Source organism: Engraulis encrasicolus, chromosome 13 (genome assembly GCF_034702125.1).
Source record: "Engraulis encrasicolus isolate BLACKSEA-1 chromosome 13, IST_EnEncr_1.0, whole genome shotgun sequence".
Taxonomy (NCBI): domain Eukaryota; kingdom Metazoa; phylum Chordata; class Actinopteri; order Clupeiformes; family Engraulidae; genus Engraulis; species Engraulis encrasicolus.
Genome location: NC_085869.1, coordinates 21,453,651 through 21,463,000, shown reverse-complemented (window position 1 = coordinate 21,463,000; position 9,350 = coordinate 21,453,651).

Below are 9,350 nucleotides of genomic sequence, written 5' to 3'. Positions count from 1 at the left end.
GGAGTAGAGTTGAGCAACCCCCGGCGGGGGCAGCCAGGGTTTTAATGGAGAATACGATGGGGGGGCATGATCATTCTTTCCTGACCCGAGATGATCTGTGTGGCCCCAGACAAAACAAGCCCCTAAACTGACCTGCCCCAAAACGGTACAGTATGTTTGCTGGGGAGATAAACACTTAACATGCAAGTATGGCAGACGGTGACCCAGCCTTGGTTTATTCTGCTGTGCACTGGACTGCTACACGGGCGACCCGGGTTCGATTCCCGACCCCGGGTCGTTTCCCGATCCTCCCCCGTCTCTCTCTCCCACTCGCTTCCTGTTCCACTCTTCACTGCCCTGTCTAAATAAAGTCAAAAAACTTCAAATATATATATATATATATATTTAATTTATTAAAAGTATGGCAATCCATTTTCTTCTTGCATGTTAAACAATAATGTGTGCGTACCCACAAGTAATTAACAGGGTATTAACTGACTATCTTTTTTTAATCTTAGGACAGAGACGCAATCAGTGTGGAATAACAGCCACACAAGTTAAATTGATACGGTCTTAAGTATGCTCCCCTTAAGTCTCCAGCACATTCTGATACGATGGCGTGCATTGCTAGAAATGAGTGTTTGTCACCTGATTAGAGTTGGCTTGGATTGCAATCAGCATGATGCCGCAAGTGTTTTACAACATGAAAAACTATACTCTCATTTAAAACTTCGATAGACATCTTTGCATAAATCACTGCTAACAGTGTCCCGACTTTTAAATAGGCAAACACATTCTTTCCAGATATCCTCCCATCTTCAAATATCGGGAAATTAATGACCTGAGCCGAGTTCACTACTAGGACTAGACTGGCCATCTGGCATACCGGGCATTTCTCGGGCAATGCCCAGGCCCCATTTCTCCCCCTGTCCAGCCCTGTACAGTACACTATACGGGTCATCTAGGCTTCATGCCAGGTGACGCATTAGGGCAGTGGTTGCCAAACTTTTTCTGCTCCGTCCCCCCTTTTTGATCTAAGAAATTTGTGACCCTCTTACACTGTTATATCCCTAACACCAAAATCTTACATCTGTTAATATTGATAAACTTTTATTTGAAATTCACCACGGGAAAAGTATTATCATACTGTTATTGTGTTATACAATTCAATATTTTCAGGGTTTTATCATACATGTGGGTTTTTATCCAAGCATTCACTTCTCTCAGCCACCCCCATGCAGTTCCTCCACGAGCCACATATGGGTCCTGACCCCCAGGTTTAGAATCACAGCATTTGGGGATTAAATTAAATGTGTGAAAGGGGGTTGGGTGGGAGGGTCAAGTCTGACCAGAAGAAGGAAGGAGTCCCCAGCAAAGGGGTGAAGGGTCTCTGGGTAAAATAGCACTTGGTGTGGCAGTAGTGACGAAGTGCACGCAGATATGGCATCAATTCATTGAACGGAACCTGATGCTCTCCAAACTGTTTGCCCATGGCATTGAAAGCCTGAAAGCCTAGTCAAGGGTCGATATCAATGCAATGTTTCTGCCTTAAATTCCCATTGTGAATAAATGTATGCACTCCATGAAATTCATGTTCTGCCCCTTTGACATTGAAGGGTCATATAGAACTGGCCATGTGCTGTGGTACAATATCCAAGATCAAAATCCGATGATAGCTATAAAGATGGCAACTTAGCACCATGTAGACTGACAGACTATCTGTAACATGTTGACAGCTCGATGGATAACATTGGTGTGGCAACATTTTTTGAGTGGAATGAAAATATTTATGATTAAAGCACTCTCTTCATAGTTATATTTGAATTAGAATATACGTATATTTATCATATTTGAATTAGAATATATATTTAAAGGTACATTGTGCAGGAAATGATCAAAAAAGGTACTGCAACTATGCTGCTGAATGAAACGGTGTTGCCTATTGTCAAATTTGATCTTTTCATGAAAGACTAAGTAATACACTAATACTTTCTAGTATGGCCCAAGTGCAGTCATTTTTGCAGCTAAAAATGGCTATTTTTGGAAATTCAAAAAGGCGGATCACGGAGAAGATCCCCCTTTTCATGTATGAAAAGTGCAATTTTTCCCGTCATAATGATGAATACCTAGAGTTTGATGGTGGTGGTAAGTATTCATGAAAAAGGTAACATTAGTGAATGGGTAGCATGATTTCTGGAAATAAACAACTAAAAATCTTACACAGTGTGCCTGTAGCCTCTTATTGCAGCTGGGGTCGCTGGCAACCCTAGTCACTTGCTTAAAATCCTTAACTACATCATAACAACATTGCTATGACATTACAGAGAGCCATAGTGCTGCGCTAAGGGGTTAAGGACATATGCTAATAATTCGGGACCTGTTAGAGCAGGGGTGTCAAACTCAAATTGACCGAGGGCCAAAATCGAAATCTGTAGTGAAGTCGAGGGCCAAATTCAATGTTTAATTACAAAAAAAGTGTATACACACACTTAACATTCATATTCAAATTCCACAAACAGAGCCCCATTTTAGATCAAATATACCTATTTGTAGGCTTTTTCAGTCCTGGGCCCTGGGCTCATATTCCTGAGACACATTGAATTTCATATTCAAGTATTGTTACGTTATATATTAATAGTGGGCCAACTGTAATGCCTATTTGAAATGATCTCGCGGGCCAAATAAAATGGCTCCGCGGGCCAAATTTGGCCCCCGGGCCTGAGTTTGACATCCCTGTGTTAGAGTGAACCAATGCATGTTCACATATGTATATGTTCATTCATTTTACTGGCTAAGGATTAGGATCATGTAAGTCCTTTACATCCTAATCCTAGTGGGGGGGATCTATGACACAGCCAAATAATGAATCTGGGCACTTAGACGACCGTTAAGCTGTCTTCAATATCATATGTCAAGAAATCATATGTCAGGAGCAGGACTGTGAGTCTATGACGTCTCACACGACAGTCCCCTCACGTCTGATTGGAGATCCCAGGGGAAGCCTCCTCCATCAAAATGTTTATCGGAAAGGGTGTTGCCGTGTCCCGCAGTTAAACCATATCATCTTAAAATATCATCCAAAAGAAATGTTGTACATGATCTCAGTTACGGAGTCAGTCATTGGACTAGATATAGTGTTTCTCAACAGGGGGCGATACAGCCCCACAGGGGGCGTAGGGGAGCTCTTAGCGGGGCATTGAGAAGGATACAGCTGAGGGATGCTGTGCTTAGTTGCCATTGCCATTTGGGGCGCTATAGTCCATTTCAATTTTTAGTGCTAAGGGGGGCGTTGTGCGGTTTATGATGAGGTCAAGGGGGTGTTGGGAGGTTGGTGATGAGGCCGAGGGGGCGTTTGTTCAAAAAAGGTTGAGAACCACTGGACAAGAAGGATCAAATGCTCCTTGAAAAAAGTGCTGTTTTCCCTGTAGTGAAAACAAATCTGTGTATAGATGTAAAATGTTAGCCTGGGCCTGCTTAGCTTATAGTGTGATGCAACGCAATACTCGAGTAGCTCACTATACATTTCAATGTCTTAACCTGTAAGACACAGTGTTATAAATTTGTTGTAACCAGAATTGCAAAAACTAAGTCGTAATGCATTACAAAAGGCCCTATGTTATGTCATAGTATTGTTGTACAATGGTACTTAACTTTTCAATGACTATTACAGCGTGCCATTGGAGGTACGGCGTGCAATAAGGGGCAACAATTCAGGGAAATCTCAGTAAGCTCAATAAGGGAATCGGTTATTGGACCAGACAGATCAGCTGAGGAGAATCCTGTGTCCTGTGGATGCCATAGACTGTATGTTGTTTGAAGGTGAAGATTGTGCACATCCCAGGAAAAGGTGCAGGAAAACGGCTGACAGTAGTTTCCAGAGTGAGAGGTCGTATAATCCAGCCATGAAAAAAAACAACAAAGGCGATTTTAAAGGATCAGTTCAGTCAATTTCAACATGCAGTTGACTTGTCAGTACCTGAGGTTTTTTTTTCTTCTTCTTCAGCCTTTTCCGATTTCTTGGTCATTGTAATGGGGGCAACGCTTTGTTTACATTTCAAAAAAACATTTGTATTTATTCCCAAAAACATCTGAAAGCTTATACAACATCAGCAGACAACTAGCAAACAGCGGTACCTTTTGGGAAAATATTTGGAGTAGGCCTCTGTTAATTTTTTAAAAAATGTAAACAAACGCTGCCCCCATTAGAATAGCTCATATCTCGGAAAGGACTTCGCCAAAAAATGTGGCATCACCGGGTACTGACAAGTCAAGGGTAGCGTGAGCAATACAACAGCATATTGAAATTGACTGAACTGGTCCTTTAAGAGTGCGGACTCCTCACTCTGAAAACTACTGCCATATACTGTATCTCATAAGGGCTGTCTTAAGGAGAGTTCAGCCTGGGCCGTTTGTCTCCGAGCCGGGCCCCAAATAGGACTGGCATTGTTGGGGTAGAGTGTCCCTCTTATTCTCTCCCCTGCATCATCACCACCACCACAGGCCTTGGATGGCCTTTGAGAAGGGCGTGGGGAGGGGATGGGGGGACGGGGTTAACCCCCCCACAGAGGGCCCTTAGGGATGTATGAGGACACATTGTGGCCCAAAATTAACTTACTTACTTTACTAGTGAAACAATGCCTTATACAGCACAGTCACTGCGTAGTTGTCAACTTTCAAAATGGCAGCATAACACAAAACTTTATTTTTTTAATATATTGTGAGCTGACCGATATGAGTAAATATATGATAACACAGAGCTGTGATTGATGACTGCAGTGTTATATTTATATCCACAAAGGTGCAGAGGTGAAAGTCATAGAGCCGTTCATTGAAGGAAGGGACCCATCACCTCTTCCATTCTATTTCAGGGCCCTTGTCAACCTGGTCTACAATGGCCTTTGTTTGGAGGTCACTCACACTGATGCTGCAGTGTACAGTATATGACAGTTAGACTTTTGCTTTGGTTCTGGTCTGGGCCCCCCCCCCAAGCCCAGGAAGCCCATGCAACACCCTCCCCTCACCTCACCTCCCCACCCCACCCCATCCCCCCTCTCCGTAAGCCCCAAAAGGAATGAGCTTGTAACTGAGCCCAGGGACAGATGGAGACTATTTATAGGCCTTTCTGGAGAGGTGTGAAGTTTCTTGGGATCTCTCTGAGTGGGGCCACAGCTCCTTAAGGGGACTGATTCAAGGCCGCCGGCTAGGGCCGATTAAATGCAACCCTGCCCCCCCCTCCTCTGTGTGTAGACGGGCATTATAAAGTGGGGAGTCTAAACAAAGCCAAAACATAGCCTTGGCCACCCGAAGGAACCCGAGATACCTGATCCCGGTCTTGGAATTTATGAAGTCATGTGGTCAGGCTGTGAGAGCCACAGTGGAGCATAGCTTTGTTATTTGCACACGCACGTTCACCAATGCTGTAGGTATACTAGGCCTCAGAGTGTGAGGCAGTGTCTGCTTGTATTGTAGAAAAAAGAAACAACAAATTAGGAAGACAACATGAACGAAAGTTCACATCATCTCATAAGTGTGATTGAGTTTTTGGGAATCAATACTTTGAGGTGAACAACAAGTGGATTATTCTCATCTCCCTTGGCTACTGTTTGACGTTTCTAGGAATCGTGTTTCCAGCCGAATATCTGCAAGGTCACAAACTCATTAATCATATCAACTGTAAACCAAGATCATCAAATAATGCTCTGTGACTGTAAGCATCTCAGCAAGCTGGTGTTTACATTCGGCCACTTCATTTTGGCTTTCAAAGTGGACCCCTCTACGTATGTGAAACCAATATCACGGCCACAGCACGACCACTTCTCCTACGATGTCATATGAGCTGGCGTGAGTAGAAAATAAAAGTCGAGTCGAGGGAGGGCAGCACTCAGGATGGTTCTGGAATATGCCAGAGATTTACTAGGCTTACGACCCCTGGCAGCTACACCTGTCTCCAGACTTTTGTCTCTCTGCTTGTCCAGGGCTCATTAACCCTCCGCTGCCCCCCAGTGTAGCCTATCTCTCTCTGCTCTGGCTAAAGAGACGTTACTAATGTTCAGAGCGATGCGGTTCATGAAAGAATGGGTAAACTGTGATATAAAAAAACAAAAAGTGAAATCATAGCCAAAACATTTTTTAATTGCTTGCTTTAGTAAAATCAAATAAAAATGTGTGTTTGTACGTGTCTCTTGGGCCCTTGGGAAAAATTATTGATTTATCAAGGTAAGGCCATTAAAATATACAGTAATATGAATAGGCTTCAAAGGCAGCCCAAAGCACCCTAAACCCCGCCCTTCCTTGTTCCTGCTTGCGACACCACTGTAAACAAACACTCTGCTATACAGTCTACAGTTAGTCACGCTAACTAACATGCTCATGTGGACAGAGAATAATAAATAAATAATTATTAGTATTATTAAATTATATTAATTATTATTAGTAGTAATAATAATAATGATAATAATAATAATAATAATGATGATGATGATGATGATGATAATTATTATTAGTATTATTATTTATTATTTATTATTATTATATTATGTGGACAGAGAATAATTTAACTACACTGTAGGGTGAAAAGGTAGCCTATCAATGTAGATCCCCAAAGAAAATGACATGCATGGAAATTGACATAAGGACAGGGTTAGCATAAACTCATCATAGCATACTTACAGTGAAGGGCTCAACTGGGGTCCAGGAATGTCTCCAGGAATGACGGTGCGTGCCAATGCACCATGTGTCCAGCTTTCCTAAAAATATAAAAAGTATAGGTCAAACATGTTGGAAATTACACTTTACATGTAAGAAATTAGACTTTTAAACCTTTTAAACTGCTCCCATTCTTCAAAATCTGAGTAAGTTGTGACTGTATTCATGCCTGATAATCTCTGGCCTCTGCCGGTTAGAAAGGCAATACCTAATGAGCTCCTGTGGTCTTAACACCAGTGGCCTCTGTTATTTTTAGGCATATGTGTGTATGGTTAAATGTGTAAAAGCATACATACGATCCTGCACACTGTAGATGCCATTCAAATGACAGAGAAACAAACCCTATTACTTTTAGCAGGGGGGGTCCCAGTGGTGGGATCCGATGTGTTGCCATAATAGCCAGCTATGCCACTCAAATGCTTTTTTCATTTTGTTGTAAAAACAACAGGATGTAAGACTTCTTGGAATAGTAATTGCACCAAAATACTTCTGACAGTGATGACATTTTCAAACACCCAGACTGCTGTTGTGCTGTTCTGGTATATGTGTAGAGACAGTTTTACAAATAAGCAGGCTAGGCAGTTTCCTCAGGCCCCACCAAATGTGCCCATTGTAGGGGGGCCCCAACAGTCAGTCCTGCCCTGGTAAATACAGCGAGTAATTCAAGAAGGGTCCCATGTCTATATTTCGCCGTTCAGGGCCCTTGAGGCCATCTTATCCGGCCCCCGATATAATTTTAATGTTATGCAGTTTCACATGAAATATGACACGTTTTGTAAAGAAAAAATGTTAGAAATTACAACTGCAATACAATGAAAAAGGCTTCTCACCCCTGTCTTACAGCCTATGAAAGATACAGCTAATGTGAGGATGCACCTCTTTCCAAACTGATTCTCATTTGTCCATCACACTGTGTGGGACGTCTGTACTGTATTTGAGAAGTTTTCCATTGTAAAAATGTAATATGTTGCAAATAATAGGGACAACATTTACATTGCTTTTACTCTTTCATTTGCAACGCTCCAGGGTAGCTGACAGCTTTGGCCGGGCCCGGGACAAAGTCATCTGAAAGGCGCCCCCGGCCCCTCCCAATACATACAATGCAATGGGGACCCAATTCTGGCAACCCTTTCTCACTGAGCCTGGGACAACATACCCATTCGCCCATTTACCCATTAGAAGTAGAAGTGCTCTTAGAGATGTAAGTACAGCTCTAGTAATATGATATTACATAGTTAAACCATGTAATATCATACTACTTCTACATTCCACTACTACTACTACTACTACATCTTTAGTTCTTCTACTTTATACGACTGCTCTCAAGTGATTTGTGAGGGCAGTCCACAGCATTGGAACAGCATACTATATGGCCCTTCACCATAGTCTGGTCTACCATACCCTTGTGGAGGGAAAGGTATGTTGACTGTAGCATACGTATGGCCAGGCCAGGTTACTGTGCTGTACTATACATCAAGCCATGCTTCAAAGCTTGTTTCTTGGGGCTTGCGGATATTTGTGGTTGCTAAATGGTGGATACACGAGGAGGTCTTGGTTGGGGGGTGAGAAGTTCCTGTAAAGTTTTTTTAAATGCACTGTTGGGTGAGGAGGCAAACCTTACGACGCATTCATCACTGAGCGAGACAGGGAGGCAGCGGAGGTGTTAACAAGCTGGGATGGAGTGATGAGATGAACCTGTTTGTTCACTCCTGTCCTATCAGGATCCTGACAGCACTGCTCTGGATGCACTGCAAGCTCTGGATGCTTTTTTCCCCCCCAGCAGCTGTCCCAGTGAAGAGTGTGTTAGCATAACCTAGCCTGGAGGGGAGAAAGACATGGACAAGCTCCTCTGCATCAAGGGAAAGTTGTGGAGTGAGTGCAGACCAACATTAATATATGTAAGTATAGATGGAAAAGAAATCCCAAGAAAAGAATTACGTACAGGTGGTGTATAGGTGGAGTACTTTTTGCACATTCAGAACATAGATGTAGTGTAGACTGTAGACTTACTGATGATGGCGCGTTTCCAGACGGTTCACATCCTATATGCAACCTTGCTTCCTGCTCTTGTGCTTGTCTCCTCGTCCCCGCCTCCTGGCCCCTCCTCCGTGGAGAAAACAATAAAGTTTCCCAGCTGTCAGCCTAGCCACAACAACTTTTGGGGGATCGTTTTTCATTCATCATCCCAATTGCAAATGAGAGAAAGACTTTATAATTGAGCTTTTGCAAGATATTGAAATATAATGCTGTTGTCAGTGATGTCATCATGACATATTACTTCCTGGTACGAGGCCACAAGTACAAGCGGAGGAGGCAAGGTCGCATATTGGAATGCACTCCCTGCCATTGTTCCACTACTTAATGACCACTAGAGTGCGCTGTTGCTCCATCATGAAATCGTACAGTCACTTCAGTTGCCTTGCTGTGGAGTTATTCCATGACAATACCATGCATACCATACTGCTACTGGAAACCACTGGCTACTTTGAAGACCATGTCAGCTTGAGTTCAAATAGGTGCCTATTGCAATTGGCTGTAATACAAATATTTGATTAGTTTTCAAATTGGAGATATTTGGGGGTCAAAACCTACTGTAGATGACATATGGACGTTCCTCACATAAAAAATATGTAGCCTAAAAGTACAAATGTGGCCATGATATTCAT